General features: G+C 50.0%; 1 long non-coding RNA gene across 1 annotated transcript in view; it reads right to left on the bottom strand.

Moving 5' to 3' along the window:
* Positions 1-16,480, bottom strand: part of LOC142310370 (uncharacterized) — a 201,661-nt gene extending 185,181 nt beyond the window's left edge. Inside the window, exon 1 of the long non-coding RNA XR_012754141.1 lies at positions 16,272-16,480. This is a non-coding gene — a long non-coding RNA (uncharacterized LOC142310370). The remainder of the gene's footprint in view (positions 1-16,271) is intronic.
* Between the last annotated feature and the right edge of the window lie 5,939 nt (positions 16,481-22,419).

The following is a 22,419-nucleotide window of genomic DNA, read 5'->3' as shown; positions in this document are numbered from 1 at the left end:
AACACAATATATATATATATATATATATATATATATAATACACGCACAGTTAAAACCAGAAGTTTACATTATTATTATTATTATTATTATTATTATTTATTTATAGAGCACCATTATTTCCATGGTGCTATACATGTAAAGGGGTTACATACAGAATGCATATCCAAGTTACAATAGACTGACTGGTACAGAGGGAAGAGGACCCTGCTCTTGCGAGCTTACATTCTATAGGATTTTGGGGAGAAGACAGAAGTTGGGGTGATGGTTGGGCGGCGGCTCCGCACGGCGGTGAGGCGACGGTGGTGAAAAGACACATCTGCAATGTTTTTCTCACTATCTGACATAAAATTAGAATAAACTTTTCTCATTTTAGGTCAATTAGGAACTATTTATAATAGGAATTATTTATATATGGCAAACACCAGAATAATGAGAGAGTGAGAATGTTTTAAGGCATTTTTATTACTTTCTGCTGAGTAAAAAATGTACATCCATTTTATTAATATTTGGTACCATTGCCCTTGAACTGTATGACTTGGGTGAAGCATTTTAGATCTCCTTCCACAAGCTTCCCACAATAGTTGGTAGGAATTTGGGCCCATTCCTCCTGACAGAACTGGTGTAACTGAGCCGTGTTTGTAAGTCGCCTTGCTCGCACCGGCCTTTTCAGCTTTGCTCAGAAATTTTCAATATGATTGAAATCGGGGCCACTCCAAAACATTAACTTTGGTATCCAGAAGCCACTTTGTTACCAGTTTGGCATTATGCTTTGTGTCATTGTCCATTTGGAAGACTCATTTCTGCCCAAGCTTTAAGTTCCTGGCTGATGTCTTCAGCTGTTGCTTCAGTATTGCCACATAATCTTCTTTCCTCATGATGCCATGTATTTTGTGAAGTCACCAGTCCCTCCTGCAGCAAAACAACCCCACAATATGATGCTGCCACCCATGTGTTTCACAGTTGGGATGGTGTTCTTATTCATCAAAGCTTCTCCCTTTTTCCTCCAAATGTAATCATGGTCATGACCCTGGAATTGCTGACTCCGGTCTTCCTCCCGTCTCCTTCAAATCAAAAAAAAAATCAAATCTTTATTTTTATATAGCGCTAACATATTCCGCAGCGCTTTACATACATCAGGAACGCTGTCCCCATTGGGGCTCACAATCTAAAGTCCCTATCTGTATGTCTTTTGGAGTGTGGGAGGAAACCGGAGAACCCGGAGGAAACCCACGCAAACACGGGGAGAACATACAAACTCCTTGCAGATGGTGTCCTTGGTGGGATTTGAACCCAGGACCCCAGCGCTGCAAGACTGCAGTGCTAACCACTAAGCCACCGTGCCGCCGTGCCACCGTGTCTCCTTCCACCATTCCCATTCTTATCTAAAATGACTATGCAGACACCGAATATCTTTTGGATAATTCTGGCCATAGCAGCCATTTTATTAACATAAATACATAACCAATAAAATTGCAATATGGTAAGGTCCTTGAAGCTACAACCCTGGTGATCCCCATAAACCGAACCATAAAACCAACTTGCTCCCAGCCGTTACCCACACTGGCTCAGGCGCACCAAACTGTAAGGGTTAATCCTTCGTTAACCCCAACACACCCACAGGGGCCCCGATATCCCCGTCGGGATTCCCCTCCAAATCACCAGGTGACCAGCAATTATGCCAATGAGGGGATCCACACCCGTATGGATTCCCCGAACAATTTTAAACCAACTTCAAGGACCCACCAATAACACGCCACAACGAAGGCACCTTGATAACCTTCAAGTGCCTGAGACCCCCCTCAACCTCAGGGCCCTTTCAATACCTCCCTGCAAGCCGAGGGTCCACAAATCGATCCCTACCGCATTTAAGTGTACCCCATCCGCCAACCAAAATTCCTCTTCCGTCCTTTCCAACTCCACATGCCGGATACAAACACCCCCATTCCGACTAACAAACTTTGAAATCGCCCTATTAACCTTCGCCCGCGCCTTGTTCAGCCTCTCAACAGACCGCGCTTTCCGCCAACTCCTTCTCGCCACCATCTCTGACCAAACTACCGTAATCCCTGGAAAAGACACCCATAGCCGTAACAAGTCGTGCTTGATGTCTTTTATTAGGATTCTGAAAGGCCTTTCCCCTAGATCGTTCCCCCCAACGTGTAAGACCAACACTTCAGGAGGCCTGTCTAATCGGGCATATTTATGCACCTCTTGTAACACCCTGCTCCACCCTAACCCCCGAACCCCGAGCCATCGTACGAGAGCCACGTCCCTGGCGAAGCCTAACTGTCTCCCGTTCCTTCTCGCATCCGCTCGCCGGGCTCCCCAATACACGTAAGAATGGCCCAAGATCCAAACCAGCGGGGGGGAGGGAAGGGGTGTTTCTGCAATACAAAAGCACAAACAAACAACCATTTTAGTGCCTGATACCCTCAAACGAAACACCCACACCCCGGCCGCCCCCCCCCATTCACCGTAAGAGTCCCCACTCAGTTTCCGACCACCGCCTGGGGGCGGACGTATAACTTAAAACGCCCCGACTTCCACCTACCAATCTGTTTAACCGCGTCTTCAGACAAACCGCACATGGATGCTTCTGTTGCCGCCCCTATGCGAAAAGAATGCGATCCGAAAGACTTAGGATCTAACCCCAACGCCGTCAAACACGCCCTGAAAACACTCACAAACTGATATCGTGATAAGAAAGACCCGTCGTCATGACATAACAGCGGGCCGTCCACCTTTTTACGAATCTGTTCAAAATTCTTGAAACACCTCAACGGGCACATATCCGATCCCCTAACCGCTCCCAAACACACTCGCTTCCCTGCCCCCCGTTGATCAGTTTTAGATTTACTTATCCAAAATTCAATTCCCCTGTCCACCGCCATAATGTCACCACGACTCAAACCCCCGGGGGACACCTTACTGGGAGATACCAATTCCCCAACCCGCAGGGCTCCAAAAAACGCCAAGGAAAACGCTAACCTAAACAAATGTTCCTCAAACGGAGATGTACAGACCTCCCCCAACACCCCACCCAGCCGTTCCAATAATCCGAATGACACTGGTCGTCTACCATCCAATAGCTTTCGTCCTCTTCGAAAACCCTTCAACGCCTGGACAACCAAAAAACACTTAGTTAAATCTCGTAACCCTCGTAACCGAAAACCAAATGCTAACCCTGCCATGAAACGATTTGCCTTCGCAACCGACCACCCTGCTACTGCCGCTTCCCCCAACTTTTCCAACAATATACCCAACTGATCCTCTTCAGAAAAATCCCCACCCTGCAACCATTGCTCCCACAGCCCCCATGCTGCCTGATATGCTGTCCACGTGTTACCCGACAAGGACGCCCGAATTAGCGGTCCCGCTGCCCGAAGACCACGTTCCAAAGGTGTGCTGGGCACTCCAACCCGCTGGACTCTGCCTCTGGTGCGCAAACCCGGAACCGATCCCACTGAAAACGAGAGAGGGAATCAGCTATTAGGTTCTGAACACCTGGCACATGAGTCGCCGTAATACATGCGTTAATTTGCAGACAAACCAATACCAATTCCCGCAACACCCGAACGACCGGAGGAGAGGACGCCGAAAACTGATTAATCGCCAGCACCACCCCCATGTTGTCACAGTTAAAACGAATCTTCTTGTTTGCCAACTGGCCTCTCCAAAGATGAAGTGCCACCATTATTGGAAAAATTTCCAACAGCGCCACATTCTTTGTCAGGCCTTCAGCCGTCCAGTTGTCCGGCCACCGACCCACACACCACTGACCCTGGAAGAAAGCTCCGAAACCTGAACTGCCCGCCGCATCCGTAAACAACTCCAAGTCAAAATTGTCCACTGCATCCTCCATTATCAGGGAACGACCGTTGTAGTGTTCCAAAAACTGTCCCCACACTGCTAAGTCCGCTTTGTGGTCTGCTGATAACCGAACGTAATGGTGCGGAGCAAGCACCCCCGCCGTTGCCCTGGCCAGTTGTCGCGAAAAAATCCGGCCCATTGGCATCACCCTACAAGCAAAGTTAAGTTTTCCCAGTAGGGACTGCACTTCCCTTAATTGCAGTTTCTTCACCCGCCGTGCCCTTGCCACCTCGTCCCTCATGGCCGCAACCTTGTCCTCAGGAAGCCGGACTTCCCAGGCCACTGAATCGATTACAATGCCCAGAAAACTTAAACTAGTAGTTGGTCCCACCGTTTTTTCAGGCGCCAGGGGGACCCCAAATCGGTCCGCAACCCACTCCATAGTTGCCAAAATCCCGGCACACTGAGCTGAATCGGCAGGACCTACACACAAAAAATCATCGAGGTAATGTACCAATGCTGACAAGCCTGAAACGTCCCGAACAACCCACTCCAAAAAACAACTAAACGTTTCGAAAAATGCGCATGAGATTGAGCACCCCATGGGCAAACAGCGATCTACAAAATACGCCCCCTCCCAAAAGCAACCCAACAACCGGACACAATCTGCATGCACTGGCAAAAGCCGAAAAGCTGATTCAATATCCGTCTTAGCCATAAGTGCTCCCTTTCCACATTTTTTTACCCAGCTTGTGGCCTCATCAAATGACGTATAAACCACCGAACACAGTTCAGCCGGTATCCCGTCATTTACCGACCTACCTCTTGGGTAAGACAGATGGTGAATCAGCCGGAATTTTCCCGGCTCCTTTTTTGGCACCACCCCCAACGGCGAGACCACTAGATCAGGAAAAGGAGGGGCCTGGAACGGCCCCGCCATCCTCCCCAAAGCCACTTCCTTGCCTAATTTTTCGGCCACAACCCCCGAATGCTGGTAAGCTGACAAAAGGTTCTTCGTCGCCGCCGGCACATTAAAAGTGGGAGCCGGAATTCTGAAACCCTCCCCAAATCCCAACCGCAAAACTTCAGCTTTCTCCCTATCAGGGTACCTATTTAGGTACGGAAGCATCGCGGCTAAGCTCACCGGCGTCAGACCCTTGGGTATGAGTGGTGCCGGGCTTGGATTTGCCTTTCTTAAAGCACTTTGCCGCTCCATGTGAGGTCCCATTACAATGGGTACAGAGGTGCTTAAAACGGCAGGTGGCCCCGAACTTGCATTGCCCCTCATTGAATTGCCAACACACGCCGGGCTTTTGCGAACCCCCCTGACCTTGTTGACTACCGGCCCCCTGCGTTCCGGACTGGCTGGCAGACCCGGCCCCGCCCTGAAAGGGCTGGCCATATCTCGACGGCGCCATAACCCGTAACCACAACCCGATGTCCTTTTGGTCCCATCTAATAGAAGGTCGAACGGCCTTCCGCTGACGAAACTGTTCGTCATACCTAAGCCATGTCTGTCCCCCATATACCCTGTAAGCCTCACCAATAGAGTCCATATAGCAAAACAAATGTGAACAGTTCTCCGGCGCCTTCTCGCCTATCACACTCGCCAAAATAGCAAAAGCCTGCAACCAATTAGTGAACGTCTGAGGGATCAAGCGCCATCGCCGCTTCTTCTCCTCTTCTTTCTTGCTCTCATCCTTTTTACCTTTGTCCAAATTAAATTTTGCCAACGGCAGCAGGGAGAAGATCTCTACGTATTCATCCTTCCATATCTTCTCCTTCACCTCTGTCTTAAGATGGGAACCCAAGGGACCCTCAAAACAGACGAAAACCTCGCCCCGCGCCCGATCATCCAAATGAAGCCTGTCCTCCTTATTCTTTTCCGTCTGAACCGACACTGACACCGGGGAAGCAATACCCGCCACCGGCGTTTCACTAATGCCCAAGGGAGGTGGATTAATCCAAGCCCCCACTGGCCCTGAGTGTTCCCGTGCCCCCCCAATCCGCTCCAGCAACGTACGCACACAACCTATAAGCTCTACCACTTCCCCCCTTCCTGACACATATCCTCCACCCCCCGTGGGTATCCCCTGCCTAAACCCTGGGTGACCTACATCCCCCCTTGCGTTCTGTACCTGACAATACTGGGCAGACAAACAAGACATAGAACCATACTCACCGGGCTGCACGAGGGTAGCGGCCCCGTCAGCCGGACTACCAGACTCCTGACGTCCCTCCGGCTGCTCAGTAGACTCCTGGCTCCGCACCTCCGCTTCGCCGCCGTTGGCCCCTGCTGCTGCAGGGCCGGAAGATCCCTCCAGGAGCTGATCCTGTGGCTGATGTCCGCCCCCCCAGCCAGCTGCCACAGGGGGCTGTCTGCGGTCCTCTGGATCCTGCCGACGCAGCTCCCACATCCCACTCCACGGGCCCCCCCCGTCATTCGGGGCCTCTGCTGATGAGGACCCTGCACGCCAGGCCCGGTGCACTACAGATCCCAGCCGTCGTGATCCGCCCCCTCCGCTAGGGCCCGCCCCCTCATCTGACCTCCACCGCAGACAGGGCTCAGGGCGCTCGGCCGGCACATCACCAGAGCGCCCCGCCGCAGCTCCGACATCCACCGTTGACACAGTGGGAGCAGGCCCCGCCCCCAACTCCAGCAGAGGCCTGCTCTCCACCGCTGGACCCGGCCGCACTCTTGAATTCCTCCCAGACCGGGGCCTGCTGGACTTTTTTGCACATGGCGCCCGGCCTGGAGGGTCCCCGGAGGGGCTTCTAGTGCGTCGCTGGGCCCGGGGAGTCACCTCAGGGGATAACCGCTCCGGCGGTCTGGATCTCCGGAGGCGCCGCTCACGTGGGGGGGGAGCCCCCACCGCCTCCCGACTCCCTCCGATAAGTCCCTGCACAGACGCTTGCAGCCAGCCTGGAGGATGGTCGCCAGCCGCCGCTCTCAGCCGCTCCAGGATGCGTTCCACAGACTCCATTGCCGCAGGTAAGGTGGCTGCGACTCTTCCTTCAGCTAGGGGAGCGGGAAAGTGCCGCTCCTCCCCTTTGCCCATCCAATCCTTTCAAAACGGGCTCGCTCCCCCTCCCCCCACCCATGACACCCTGACCTCCCCACCAATCAGGGGTCATGCAGGCCTCCGCAAATGCCCCGGGGCGGGGAGGGGGGGGCAATGCTCCGTCCTCTCTTTATGGCCAAACAGTTCAATTTTAATTTCGTCAGACCACAAGACGTCTCCAAACATTAAGGGATACTTTGCACACTACGACATCGCAGGTGCGATGTCGGTGGGGTCAAATCGAAAGTGACGCACATCCGGCGTCGCTGTCGACATCGGAGTATGTGAATCCTTTTTACTACGATTAACGAGCGCAAAAGCGTCGAAATCGTATGATCGGTGTAGCGTCAGTCATTTCCATAATTTCGGAAGGACCGATGTTACGATGTTGTTCTTCGTTCCTGCGGCAGCACACATCGCTGTGTGTGAAGCCGCAGGAGCGAGGAACATCGCCTTATCTGCGTCCCGGCTGCAATGAGGAAGGAAGGAGGTGGGCGGGATGTTTACATCCCGCTCATCTCCGCCCCCCTGCTTCTATTGGCCACCTGCCGTGTGACGTCGCTGTGACGCCGCACGACCCGCCCCCTTAAGCCCACTTTACACGTTGCAATTAGTTGTACAATCGCATTTGCGATGTGACACGCCCAGGTTGCATACGGGATCTTCTGAGATTGCACGTAGGTCGTTCATTTGCTGTCACACGAGCGTTAGTAGTCTATGTTAAATTGATCAATTTTATGTGCGATCCTTTAGATCATGTGTTCTGTGACGTATGCATTGGGCACCTTTTTTTTTTTTTTTTTTTTTATTTATTGACTTGCCAAGCGTGTGTAATGTGTAGGGATGCGTTTTTACTATGTCACTGCCATTCAGCTCTGCTACATGGCCGCTGACAGCAGCCACAGACAGCCATGTAGCAGAGGTGAATGGCAGATGACAGCAGACACAGACAGCCATGTAGCAGAGCTGAATGGCAGATGACAGCAGACACAGACAAAGCCGCACTGTCAGAATGAACTCGGGTGAACTTCCCCCGACTTCATTGTCATGCTGCGGCTCTGTCTGTGTCGCGTCCTGATTAGCGGTCACTGATGAAGGACCCACCGGTGACCGCTAAACTCCTGAGTAACTGAATTGAGCACCCCTCTCTCATATACTCACCGATCCCCGATCCCCGGCGCTGCACGGCGTTCACACTGCTCCAGCGGCTTTTACTATTTTGAAAAAGCCGGCCGCCCATTAAACAATCTCATATTTCCTGCTTTTCCCGCCCACCGGCGCCTATGATTGGTTACAGTGAGACACGCCCCCACGCTGAGTGACAGGTGTCACACTGCACCCAATTACAGCAGCCGGTGGGCGTGTCTATACTGTGCAGTGAAATAAATAATTAAATAATTAAAAAAAACGGCGTGCGGTCCCCCCCAATTTTAAAACCAGCCAGATAAAGCCATACGGCTGCAGGCTGGTATTCTCAGGATGGGGAGAGCTCCACGTTATGGGGAGCCCCCCAGCCTTTAAAATATCAGCCAACAGCCGCCCAGAATTGCCGCATACATTATATGCGACAGTTCTGGGACTGTACCCGGCTCTTCCCGATTTGCCCTGGTGCGTTGGCAAATTGGGGTAATAAGGAGTTATTGGAAGCCCATAGCTGCCAATAAATCCTAGATTAATCATGTCAGGCGTCTATGAGACACCTTCCATGATTAATCTGTAAATTACAGTAAATAAACACACACACCCGAAAAAATCCTTTATTAGAAATTAAAAACACAAACATATACCCTGGTTAACCACTGTAATCAGCCCCAAAAAGCCCTCCATGTCCGGCGTAATCCAGGATGCTCCAGCGTCGTTTCCAGCGCTGCTGCATGGAGGTGACCGGAGCTGCAGCAGACACCGCCGCTTCGGTCACCTCCACACAGCAACTGAAGACAGCTGCGCGATCGGCTGAGCTGTCACTGAGGTTACCCGCTGTCACTGGATCCAGCGGTGGCCGCCAGTAACCTCAGTGACAGCTCAGCTGATCGCGCTACTCACCGCCGCTCCTCTCACCTCCACGCAGCAACTGAGGTGAGTAGCGCGATCAGCTGAGCTGTCCCTGAGGTTACTCACGGCCACCGCTGCATCCACCGCTGGATCCAGTGACAGCGGGTAACCTCAGTGACAGCTCAGCCGATCGCGCGGCTGTCTTCAGTTGCTGTGTGGAGGTGACAGGAGCGGCGGTGTATTCTGCAGCTCCGGTCACCTCCATGCAGCAGCGCTGGAAGCGACGCTGGAGCATCCTGGATTACGCCGGACATGGAGGGCTTTTTGGGGCTGATTAAAGTGGTTAACCAGGGTATATGTTTGTGTTTTTTATTTCTAATAAAGGATTTTTTCGGGTGTGTGTGTTTATTTACTGTAGTTTACAGATTAATCATGGAAGGTGTCTCATAGACGCCTGACATGATTAATCTAGGACTTATTGGCAGCTATGGGCTTCCAATAACTCCTTATTACCCCAATTTGCCAACGCACCAGGGCAAATCGGGAAGAGCCGGGTACAGTCCCAGAACTGTCGCATATAATGTATACGGCAATTCTGGGCGGCTGTTGGTTGATATTGTTAGGCTGGGGGGCTCCCCATAACGTGGAGCTCCCCACCCTGAGAATACCAGCCTGCCGCCGTATGGCTTTATCTGGCTGGTTTTCAAATTAGGGGGGGGACCGCACGCCGTTTTTTTTAATTATTTAATTATTTATTTCACTACACAGTATAGACACGCCCACCGGCTGCTGTGATTGGGTGCAGTGAGACACCTGTCACTCAGCGTGGGGGCGTGTCTCACTGTAACCAATCATAGGCACCGGTGGGCGGGGATAGCAGGGAATACGAGATTGTTTAATGGGTGGCCGGCTTTTTCAAAACAGTAAAAGCCGCCGGAGCTGTGTGAACGCCGTGCAGCGCCGGGGATCGGGGATCGGTGAGTATATGAGAGAGGGGGATAGACTGACATGGACAGAGAGTGAGGGACAGAGATAGTGACCGACTGACAGAGATTAGTGAATGACAGACATTGTGAGGCGCTTCAGAACGCAGCTTTTCAGCTGCGCTCTGAAGCGGACCTTTTTTAAGCTGCGGTGCAGAGCGCACACCTGCGCACATAGCCACAGACACCAAAATCGTATGAGGGATGTCACACGTTACAATTGACTAGGTTCGTGCAACAAAACGCTCAATTCTAGACAAAGATACGATGTGTTTGTGATCAACGGTTTTGCGTTCAATCCTGATCGCACGTAGATGTCACACGCAGATACCTCACAAACGATGCCGGATGTGCGTCACTTACAACTTGACCCCAACGACGGATTGTGAGATATATTGAAGCGTGTGTAGCGGGCTTTAGGAAGGAGGCGGTTCGCCGGCCAGAGCGACGTCGCAGGGCAGCTAAAGTGCATGTGAAGCTGCCGTAGCGACAATGTTCGCTACGGCAGCTATCACAAGATATCGCAGCTGCGATGGGGGCGGGGACTATCGCGCTCGGCATCGCTACCATCGGCTTGCGCTGTCATAGTGTGCAAAGTACCCCTAAGGTTTTTGTTTCTGTGTGCATTTTCAAACATTAACCACTTCAAGACCAATGACATACTAGTATGTCATTAGTCATGTCCCTGCGATAAACGCTGCACATGTCTGCTGATCTGATTAGCAAAGATCCACCCGTGCCTGTTAACCCCTTATATCATGCTGTCAAATCCTGACAGTGTGATATAAATGTCCGCGACAGGGAACGTGCTGTTACCTGCCACCATTGGCAGCCTATGACGTGATCACAGGGCGCCGATGTGTTGCCATGGTAGCGTGGGAACAGCTGATAACCCCTGAAACTACCATGACAAACTTCCTATGAGAGCCGACAGAGTGACGGCACTCACAGGAAAGCAGCATTTCTGCCGATCAGAGCGATTCTGCTCTGATCAGCAATGCAAAGGCGATCGGACAGTGCAGTGATAAAGTCCCCTAGGTGGACTAGTAAAATAAATTTAAAAAATGTAAAAAAAAGTTTTTAAAAAATATGAAAAAAGAAAAAAAAAACTAAAAGTCCAAAGCACCTCCCATTCGCCCCATTGAAAATTTAATAGTTAATAAAATAAAAAATATACACATATATGCTATTGCCACGTTCAGAAATACGTGATTTATCAAAATAAAAATTAACTATTCTGATTGGTTTACGGTGTAGGGAGAAAAAAAATTACAAACGACAAAATTAAGGTTTTTTGGTCTCCACCAAAAATGTTTAAAATGCAATAACAGACGATCAAAACTTAGCATCTGCACAATAATAGTATCATTAAAAATGTCAGCTCAAGATGCAAAAAAAGAAACCATCAGTGAGCCCTAGATACCGAAAAATGAGAACACTGTGGATCTCCGAAAATGGCAACAAAAGAGCAATTCTTTTTTTGGACAAACTTCTGAATTTTCTTAACCACTTAGATAAAAATAAAGTATCCATGTTTTGTATCTACAAACTCATACCAACATGAGGCATCATACTGATACATCAGTTTTACTACTGTATTTTTCGGACTATAAGACGCACCCTGGTTTTAGAGGAGGAAAAAAGGAAAATAAAATTTTAAGCAAAAAATGTGGTCATGACACACTTTTGGGGCGAGCATCTGCTGCTGACACTGTAATGGGGGTAATGTCCCCAAATTCTCTACTAAGGTACCCCAGCTTGGTAATGATCCTCCTGCCTTGTATATACAGTATATGTCCCTCATCCTGGTATATAACATCATACTGGCATATGGCCGCATCCTGTTATATACTGGCATATGGCCGCATCCTGCTATATAACCCATCCTGGCATATGGTCCCATCCTGCTATATACCTCCATCCTGCTATATACCCCCCATCCTGCTCATATACCCCCATCCTGCTCATATACCCCCATCCTGCTCATATACCCCCATCCTGCTCATCATATATCCCCATCCTGCTCATAATATACCCCCATCCTGCTCATAATATACCCCCATCCTGCTCATATACCCCCATTCTGCTCATAATATACCCCCATCCTGCTTTATGCCCTCATCCTGCTATATACCCCCATCCTGCTCATAATATACCCCCCTTCCTGCTATACACCCCCATCCTGGTATACGGCCCGCATCCTGTGGCACATAAAATAAATAAATGTTCATACTCACCTTTCCTCACTCCCTGCAGCACCGCTCCTCCTCCCGTCTGTGTCAGCAGCAGCGCCGCTTACCTGTGTGGAGCTGGCCACGCCCCCCACAGCATCGCGATGTCCTGCTGTCTGTGCCAGCGGCGGCTGCGTGTGGACACATGCGCACAGCAATGACGTCATCCCTGTGAGCATCGCTAGTCTCCACACAGCCGCCGCCGGCAGACGGGAGGACATCGCGGTGCTGCAGGGATCGTGGCCGGTGAGAGTACTGATTCACTGCACCCCGCGCTGATGATGATGCGAGGGGGCAGTGAATACAGACGCACATGATCACTCCAGGCTGTAGTTGCCAGGGGTGATTATGCGGGCAGGCTGTTTAATATGCGTGCATTCCCCGCCCATCACCCCACCCACCTATCAGTGCTGGCTTCAGGCGGGATGATGGGCATGCATATTAAATGAGCGGGTCCACGTGGTCACGGCAGATGCTGCTGCAGCCTGTTCGTGCCCCCGATGACCTGCTCCACCGCAGCACCCTCATTCCCCGCAGCCCTACATTCAGACTATAAGATGCACCCCCCACCTTCCCCCAACATTTGGTGGAAAAAAGTGCGTCTTATAGTCCGAAAACTACGGTATATAGTGAACACTGTGAATAAAACCCCCCTTAAAACGATTGTGTAATTGCACTTTTTTTTTGCAATTTCACTGCACTTGGAATTTTTTTACCATTTTCCAGTACACCATATGATAAAACTAATGATTTCATTAAAAAGTACAACTTGTCCTGCAAAAATTAAGTTCTCAATAAGCTATGGCAATATTGATGGAAAAGTAAAAAAGTTATGGCTCTTGGAAGAAGGGGAGGAAAAAACGAAAATGAAAAATGGAAAATCGCCCGGGGGTGAAAGGGTTAATTTGGGTTTTTTATGTTTCTGTTAGAGTAATGGCTTCTTCCTGCCAGAGTGGCCTTTCAGCCCATGTTGATACAGAACTCGTTACACAGTGGATAATGACACAATCTTACCAGCTTCCGCCAGCATCTTCACAAGGTCTTTTGCTTTTGTTCTTGGGTTGATATGCACATGTCTGACCAAAGCACGTTCATCTCTAGTAAACAGAACCCGTTTCCTTCTTGAGCGGTATGATGGCTGGCTATTCCCATCTTGTTTGTACAGATGAATGAGGCACCTTCAGATATTAGGAAATTGCACCTAAGCATGAACGAACCAGACTTCCTTAGAAGTCTTCTTTTTCTGAGATCTTGGTTTATTTCTTTTGACTTTCCCATAATGCTACACAAAGAAGCAGTGTGCTTGGCAAATATAAATAATTTTGGTAATCCTATTTAACTTAAAACTGGAATGATTTATTCTTTCATGTCAGATAGTGAGAAAAACATGCAGATGTGTCTTTTTAGATAGTGTATGGAAACATCTTGTGTCAACTGTATTAAGTATATAGGAAGAGGGAACAGAAAAGCTAGAGAAGCAGATATGGACAAAGTTCATCTCACAGCTACTCAGAGTTGATCGCTTAGTCCTCCATGTTGCTGCTGATTCTGAGCATGTGTTTTACATGTATCTATATATATAATTGCCTTATTCTGTCTGTCTGTCTGTCTGTCTTGCTCCAAAATTGTGTCCTTACGGTGACATAAAGCTGATTGGCCGCTGGGCTCACCATGGCCCCGCCCCCCCCGCACGGATTGGCCGCTCGCCCAGGCTCCGCCCTCACATGGATTGGCCGGCTGCTCGCCCAGGTTCCGCCCCCCACACGGATTGGCCTCTCGCCCCGGCACCCTGCAGGCACTGGCAACTCGGCCACACCCCGCCCCCCTCACGCAATGCACGCTCGCTCTGGCCCCGCCCCCCGCACGCATTCCCCGAACCGACATGGAGATACGACTCCCAGGTGAGTACTGTACCCCCGGGAGCCCACATCAGCGTACGCCACAAACCCAGCCGACACATACCCTCGCATTGCTGGGGCTGGCCGGCGTATGCTGGTGTGGGCTCCCGTGCGTGCGGGGGGCGGGGTACGCTGGTAACCATGATAGCATAGTTACCAGCGCATCAAGGTCCTGTAGCGGCGGAACATACACACACACACACACATAACAACACACACACACACACATCAGATCACACTCACTCTCACACACACCTCACACACACATCACATCGCATCCACACACTCACAACATCCTGGGATATCGCTTGCTTCTCGGCGGCGATACTGTGCTGTGAGCTTCCAGGACCTGCCGGAGGATCACATGGCCAGAAGCATGTGGTATCTCCGGATGTTGTGAGTGTGAGCGCGCATGTGCAATATCGTCAATGTGTGTGTGCGTGTATGCGATCGGATGTGTGTGAGTGTATGCGATCGGGTGTGTGTGAGTGTATGCGATCGGGTGTGTGTGAGTATGTGATCTGGTGTGTGTGTGTGTATGCGATCGGGTGTGTGTGTGTGTATGCGATCGGGTGTGTGTGTGTATGCGATCGGGTGTGTGTGAGTGTATGCGATCTGGTGTGTGTGTGTGTGTGTGAGTGTATGCGATCTGGTGTGTGTGAGTGTATGCGATCGGATGTGTGTGTGTGTGTATGCGATCGGGTGTGTGTGAGTGTATGCGATCGGGTGTGTGTGAGTGTATGCGATCGGGTGTGTGTGAGTGTATGCGATCGGGTGTGTGTGAGTGTATGCGATCGGGTGTGTGTGTGAGTGTATGCGATCGGGTGTGTGTGTGTGTATGCGATCGGGTGTGTGTGAGTGTATGCCAGGGGTGGGGAACCTCTTTACTGCCGGGGGCCATTTGGAATTTTCTACCAACCTTCGGGGGCCGCACCAAATTATCAACTTGAAAACGACCAGGCTATATTTGGTCAAACAATTAATTAACTCACCCCTAATGTGGTGGCTGGAGCAGCTGTGATGTTCGGTGATATTGATCATTTTGTTTCTCACAACTGCTTTTCCAGGTTTGTCTTGGTCTGGAGAGGCTGGGGGCATACACATCACAGGAGAAGCTGGGGCATATACATCACAGAAGACACTGGGGCGCATAGACATCACAGGAAACATTGAGGCATATACATCCCAGGACAGGCTGGGGCGTATACATCACAGGAGGAGCGTATAGATCACAGGAGATGCTAAGCATGGACAGCACTAGTGGCGGGCACAGACAGCACTAGGCGGCGGCACAACGGACAGCACTAGGCGGCACAACGGACAGCGCTAGGCGGCACAACGGACAGCGCTAGGCGGCACAACGGACAGCGCTAGGCGGCACAACGGACAGCGCTAGGCGGCACAACGGACAGCGCTAGGCGGCAGCACAGAGAGCGCTAGGCGGCAGCACGGACAGAACTAGGTGGCAGCACGAACAGCACTAGGCGGCGGCACAACGGACAGCACTAGGCGGCATAACGGACAGCACTAGGCGGCACAACGGACAGCACTAGGCGGCACAACGGACAGCACTAGGCGGCACAACGGACAGCACTAGGCGGCACAACGGACAGCACTAGGCGGCACAATGGACAGCACTAGGCGGCACTATGGACAGCACTAGGCGGCACAACGGGCAGCACAGAGAGCGCTAGGCGGCAGCACAGAGAGCGCTAGGCGGCAGCACAGAGAGCGCTAGGTGGCAGCACAGAGAGCGCTAGGTGGCAGCACAGGGAGCGCTAGGTGGCAGCACAGGGAGCGCTAGGTGGCAGCACAGGGAGCGCTAGGTGGCAGCACAGAGAGCACTAGGTGGCAGCACAAAGAGCACTAGGTGGCAGCACAAAGAGCACTGACAGTGACAGCACAGAGAGCACTAGGTGGCAGCACAGAGAGCACTAGGTGGAAGAACAGAGAGCACTAGGTGGAAGCACAGAGAGCACTAGGTGGCAGCACAGAGAGCACTAGGTGGCAGCACAGAGAGCACTAGGTGGCAGCACAAAGAGCACTAGGTGGCAGCACAAAGAACACTGACAGTGACAGCACTAAAAGGCAGCATGGAGAGCATTAGGTGACAGCACTAGGAGGCAGCAGGGAGAGCACGATGTGGCAGCACTGACAGCACTAGGAGGCTGCACAGATTACACAGCACTGAGGGGTTACACACAGTACTGGGGGGTACACAGCACTTGGGGCTACACACAGTACTAGGGGGTACACAGCACTGGATGGGGGGGCAGCGATGGGTTGCATACTCACAGTACAAGGGGAGGAGGAGGAGTCACATAGCACAGGTCTGGGAGGCATGTACAGCAGGAAGGCATCTGCTGCACCTCTTCTGCTGTGACTGGAGCACAGCGCGCTGTTTACCCTGCCCTCAAGGTAAACCCTCAGCATGCGAGCACAGTCCCGGGTTCAGTCTAGAATGTATGGGCTGTAGTCAGGTCCCGAAAAGAGCCCATACATTCTAGTACGGGTTGCAATCAGGATCTGTAAATAGCCCGTACATTCTAGCATCTACCCATAACGCACTGGGATTTTAAAGGGCCGGCGGCTGGCAAAAGCGCAAGTGCCGCTCGAGCACTGGGGTAGCCTGGAATGTGCCCGGGGGCCGCATTAAATGTCATCGCGGGCCACATACGGCCCACGGGCCGGAGGTTCCCCACCCCTGGTGTATGCGATCGGGTGTGTGTGTGTGTATGCGATTGTGTGTGTGTGTGTGTGTGTGTGTGAGAGTGTATGCGATCGGATTCTGTGAGTGTCGGCAGAGGAGCACGGCGTGCTGGAGGAGGCTGGGAGGAGAGAGGCTGATCCTGGGGAAGGCTGGGAGGGGGAGGGGGGAGGCTGAGAGAAGAGAGGCTGATGCTGGGGGAGGCTGAGGCTGGGGTAGGCTAGGCTGATCCTGGGGAAGGCTGAGAGAAGAGAGGCTGGGGGAGGCTGAGGCTCAGGTAGGCTGGAAGGAGAGAGGCTGATGCTGGGGACAGAAAAGGCTGATGCTGGTGCAGCATGGGGGATGGAGCACGATGGGGGGTGCGCAGCATGGGGGATGGAGCACGATGGGGGGTGCGCAGCATGGGGGATGGAGCACAATGGGGAGTGCGCAGCATGGGGGATGGAGCACGTTTGGGAGTGCGCAGCATGGCGGATGGACCACGTTTGGTAGTGCGCAGCATGGCGGATGGAGCACGTTTGGGAGTGCGCAGCATGGCGGATGGACCACGTTTGGGAGTGCGCAGCATGGCGGATGGAGCACGTTTGGGAGTGCGCAGCATAGCGGATGGAGCACGTTTGGGAGTGCGCAGCATAGCGGATGGACCACGTTTGGGAGTGCGCAGCATGGCGGATGGAGCACGTTTGGGAGTGCGCAGCATGGCGGATGGAGCACGTTTGGGAGTGCGCAGCATGGCGGATGGAGCACGTTTGGGAGTGCGCAGCATGGCGGATGGAGCACGTTTGGGAGTGCGCAGCATGGCGAATGGAGCACGTTTGGGAGTGCGCAGCATGGCGGATGGAGCACGTTTGGGAGTGCGCAGCATGGGGGATGCAGCATGATGGGGAGTGCGCAGTATGGCGGATGGACCACGTTTGGGAGTGCGCAGCATATGCGGATGGAGCACGATGTGGGGTGCGCAGCATGGCGGATGGAGCACGTTTGGGAGTGCGCAGCATGGGAGATGGAGCACGATGGGGAATGCGCAGCATAGGGGATGGAGCACGATGGGGAGTGCGCAGCATGGGGGATGGAGCACGATGGGGGGTGTGCAGCATGGGGGATGGAGCACGATGGGAGGTGCACACCTCCCCCCAGCACACACACGCGCACTGCACAACACACCACACACACACACTGGGAACCACAAACACCGCCCTACACAGACACCCACACACACAGACAACGCTGCACACACACAACACCCAACACACAAACACCGCGGCATACATAAATATACGCACATACCGCACAACCCACACATTGCACAAAACACACCTCCCCCCAAAACACACCACACACACACAAACCGCGCAACACACACACAACGCTACAGACACACAGCGCTCCACAAACAACGCAACACACATACAACACCGCTCTCACCCCCCGCCACACCCAGACAACACCCAGAACATGTACAGCGCCCTACACAAACACTTGGTAACTACACACAACAACATATATATATATATATATATATATATATATATATATATATATATATAACAATAATCATACATGAACTACACAATACGTAAATTCTAGAATACCCGATGCGTAGAATCAGGCCACCTTCTAGTATACAGTTAGGTCCAGAAATATTTGGACAGTGACACAATTTTCGCGAGTTGGGCTCTGCATGCCACCACATTGGATTTGAAATGAAACCTCTACAACAGAATTCAAGTGCAGATTGTAACGTTTAATTTGAAGGTTTGAACAAAAATATCTGATAGAAATTGTAGGAATTGTACACATTTCTTTACAAACACTCCACATTTTAGGAGGTCAAAAGTAATTGGACAAATAAACCAAACCCAAACAAAATATTTTTATTTTCAATATTTTGTTGCGAATCCTTTGGAGGCAATCACTGCCTTAAGTCTAGAACCCATGGACATCACCAAACGCTGGGTTTCCTCCTTCTTAATGCTTTGCCAGGCCTTTACAGCCGCAGCCTTCAGGTCTTGCTTGTTTGTGGGTCTTTCCGTCTTAAGTCTGGATTTGAGCAAGTGAAATGCATGCTCAATTGGGTTAAGATCTGGTGATTGACTTGGCCATTGCAGAATGTTCCACTTTTTTGCACTCATGAACTCCTGGGTAGCTTTGGCTGTATGCTTGGGGTCATTGTCCATCTGTACTATGAAGCGCCGTCTGATCAACTTTGCGGCATTTGGCTGAATCTGGGCTGAAAGTATATCCCGGTACACTTCAGAATTCATCCGGCTACTCTTGTCTGCTGTTATGTCATCAATAAACACAAGTGACCCACTGCCATTGAAAGCCATGCATGCCCATGCCATCACGTTGCCTCCACCATGTTTTACAGAGGATGTGGTGTGCCTTGGATCATGTGCCGTTCCCTTTCTTCTTCAAACTGTTTTCTTCCCATCATTCTGGTACAGGTTGATCTTTGTCTCATCTGTCCATAGAATACTTTTCCAGAACTGAGCTGGCTTCATGAGGTGTTTTTCAGCAAATTTAACTCTGGCCTGTCTATTTTTGGAATTGATGAATGGTTTGCATCTAGATTTGAACCCTTTGTATTTACTTTCATGGAGTCTTCTCTTTACTGTTGACTTAGAGACAGATACACCTACTTCACTGAGAGTGTTCTGGACTTCAGTTGATGTTGTGAACGGGTTCTTCTTCACCAAAGAAAGTATGTGGCGATCATCCACCACTGTTGTCATCCGTGGACGCCCAGGCCTTTTTGAGTTCCCAAGCTCACCAGTCAATTCCTTTTTTCTCAGAATGTACCCGACTGTTGATTTTGCTACTCCAAGCATATCTGCTATCTCTCTGATGGATTTTTTCTTTTTTTTCAGCCTCAGGATGTTCTGCTTCACCTCAATTGAGAGTTCCTTAGACCGCATGTTGTCTGGTCACAGCAACAGCTTCCAAATGCAAAACCACACACCTGTAATCAACCCCAGACCTTTTAACTACTTCATTGATTACAGGTTAACAAGGGAGACACCTTCAGAGTTAATTGCAGCCCTTAGAGTCCCTTGTCCAATTACTTTTGGTCCCTTGAAAAAGAGGAGGCTATGCATTACAGAGCTATGATTCCTAAACCCTTTCTCCGATTTGGATGTGAAAACTCTCATATTGCAGCTGGGAGTGTGCACTTTCAGCCCATATTATATATATAATTGTATTTCTGAGCATGTTTTTGTAAACAGCTAAAATAACAAAACTTGTGTCACTGTCCAAATATTTCTGGACCTAATTGTATATATATATATATATATATTTATTTATATATATATATTTATTGTTATATATATATATATATATATATATATATATATATATATACACACTGTATATTTATTTACTCCTAAATGCATCAGTCAATATGCAAAACTAAAAAATCATCGCTGATTCGGTAAAATAGATTATTTTTTTATTTATTTTTTTTTTAAATAGATTATTCTGTATGAATATTTCATTTTGATAAAAGTATGGTCTGATAATCGTGAGTTTTTGAGTTTTGAGCGGAAGCCAAACATCATTGGACACTCACTGCCCTTAGGCTATGTGTCCACGCTGCGGAAAAGCCGCGGATTTCCCGAAAATCTGCAGCTCAGGCACTTCCCAGCCATTTCTATGGCATTTTGGAAATGCTGTGCCCTTGCTGCGGATTTTTCCGCAGTGGATTTCGTGCGGATTTTGATCCGGATTTTGGCTTTAAAATTGGGGGAAAAAAAAAAAATCCGCACCAAAACCCGCATCAAATCCCAAATCCGCGGCAATTCCGCAGTAAATCCGCGGCAAATCCGCACCTTTGAAAAGGTGCGGATTTTGCGGGAAAGCCGCGGATTTTGATGCAGAAAACTCCGTGCTACATTCTCCCGTGGACACATAGCCTAAATGGTTAAATCCACATCATCCTTTGCTTCCTTTCCAGTTGCTATACATATCAGAGCAGATAAATCTGTCACAGCACTGAGACCCTTCCCAATAAGTTTACATGTCAGATCTGTGAACCCCATTAGCAGATAACACTTCTTCCCTAATCTGACCTCCAGTTACTATTTGTTTTTTCATTCTTGGCAACGTGAACTCCAATTAAATTTGGGGTGCGATTATTATTCTTGTAAAGTGGTAGCTGGAATTTTTAAACAAACTAAGGCCAGGGGTGGTGGGAGGTTGTATTTTTATTTTTGTGTCTTAAAGGGCAAGTTATGTCCTGACCGGCCTCTCATCTGTCATATATAAAGAGAGGTATCAGACAACTGCCAAAGTCAAATATTCAGGATTATGAAAAAAAACTATCCGTAGACTGGAACACCTATGATAGTACCGTCGCTGAGTCCTGTTTTTTCAAAGGTACCAAATAAATATGGTATTCATGACATTTATTAGGAGACTTGCAATTATTTTTCGAGGTTAAAAAGTCAACTATCAATTTTCGGTTCATAAATATCCACAAGTTGTGAATGTGGCTCATCTGTATGCAGCTACATGCACATTTCCATACATTGTACCGTGTGAGTTCCGTGTGCAGTCCACTAACCAAAAACACATTTGTCGGAGCGTACTTTTTGCTTCTTTGAAGAGCACGTGGGCCTTAGTGGAAATGGACAAAGTGTCGGCAGTCCAATTAGAAATTCATTTAAATAATAGAGGAAATCTAGATTTTGGTTGGTGGTTCATGCCCTACCCAAAATACGAGTCCTTCTTGGTCACAGCATTTTACTCCAGCATAGGATACTGCTCTTAAGAAAATGTCACCCTATGATTCTGCAGGACCTCAATAATAGGGCACCTGCAGACATCTATGGGGATATTGGACTGTATATCATTATGCAAACATTTTCAGATGGAAATATACCAAGTTTTTTGTATTCAAGGGAAATAGGCCACTTCAAGACATTATCTGCAATCTGGTGTATATAGAAGCAATATATGGCTGTGCGCAGAGTACAAACGGCTTTCATATAGTCTTCGTTTTATTCGCTACTCTAAAGGGATTATCTCATTTTATTAAGCTATCACCTACCCAAATCTTGCTGAATGATGTAGTCTAAAGGCCCCGTCACACTAAGCAACATCGCTAGCAACATCGCTGGTAACGAACAACTTTTGTGACGTTGCTAGCGATGTTGCTGTGTGTGACATCCAGCAACAACCTGGCCCCTGCTGTGAGGTCGTTGGTTGTTGCTGAATGTCCTGGGCCATTTTTTAGTTGTTGCTGTCCCGCTGTGAAGCACAGATCGCTGTGTGTGACAGCGAGACAGCAACAACTAAATGTGCAGGCAGCAGGAGCCGGCTTCTGTGGAGGCTGGTAACCAATGTAAACATCGGGTAACCAAGAAGCCCTGTCCTTGGTTACCCGATATTTACCTTTGATACCAGCCTCCGCCGCTCTCACTGCCTGTGCTGCCGGCTCCTGCTCTGTGCACATGTAGCTGCAGCACACATCGGGTTAATTAACCCGATGTGTGCTGTAACTAGGAGAGCAAGGAGCCAGCGCTAAGCATTGTGCGCTGCTCCCTGCTCTGTGCACATTTAGCTGCAGCACACATCGGGAAATTAACCCCATGTGTGCTGTAACTAGGAGAGCAAGGAGCCAGCGCTCAGTGTGCGCTGCTCCCTGCTCTGTGCACATTTAGCTGCAGCACACATCGTGTAATTAACCTGATGTGTGCTGTAACTACGAGAGCAAGGAGCCAGCGCTCAGTGTGC

This window comes from Anomaloglossus baeobatrachus, chromosome 5, assembly GCF_048569485.1.
Source record: "Anomaloglossus baeobatrachus isolate aAnoBae1 chromosome 5, aAnoBae1.hap1, whole genome shotgun sequence".
Taxonomy (NCBI): Eukaryota; Metazoa; Chordata; class Amphibia; order Anura; family Aromobatidae; genus Anomaloglossus; species Anomaloglossus baeobatrachus.
Note: the sequence above shows the minus strand (reverse complement) of the source record. Positions and strands in the feature narration are given on the sequence as shown.